Here is a 484-nt window from a genome sequence, read left to right as displayed (position 1 = left end):
CCTTAACTGTTTCCATCAGGGATCTGGACGTAGCGTCCAATCTGCTGCGGGCCCTGCCGGCGAGTGTTGGGTGAGAGTTCGTGTTTTTTGTGTGTAGCTGCTGCGGGTGAGTGAGTGAGAGAGAGAGAGAGAGAGAGAGAGAGAGAGAAAGAAAGAAAGTTGGATTTTGGAACATGTACATGTTGAGAAGTAAAGAAAGCAGATGTTTGTAAGAAAACTATTTTTAGCATTGAAAATCCCCTGGAAAGGGGAGGGTGCACCGTTCCCAGAGATACTGCAATACCGGGTCGATGCGTGGAGTGGACGGAGCAAGCCCCTATTCCATCTCCCTGCTCCAAAAATCAATTTAATATATGGTCCCCAGATAAGGGACGTATCAGATATTAAACTGATAAGAACAGGTTGTTTTTTTTTGTAAAAATATACTTTATTCATAAAATATCTTCAATCACATTCCAAACCATTTCAAAAACAACATTACAAG

At 42.4% G+C, this 484-nt stretch overlaps 1 pseudogene; it reads right to left on the bottom strand.

Annotated features, from left to right (window-relative positions):
• Positions 1-249: 249 nt before the first annotated feature.
• Positions 250-424, bottom strand: LOC144673904 (U2 spliceosomal RNA; annotated as a pseudogene).
• Between the last annotated feature and the right edge of the window lie 60 nt (positions 425-484).

Source organism: Cetorhinus maximus, unplaced genomic scaffold (assembly GCF_964194155.1).
Source record: "Cetorhinus maximus unplaced genomic scaffold, sCetMax3.hap1.1 HAP1_SCAFFOLD_510, whole genome shotgun sequence".
Taxonomy (NCBI): Eukaryota; Metazoa; Chordata; class Chondrichthyes; order Lamniformes; family Cetorhinidae; genus Cetorhinus; species Cetorhinus maximus.
The sequence above is the reverse complement of the archived record's forward strand: the minus strand, read 5'-3'. Positions and strand labels throughout refer to the sequence as shown.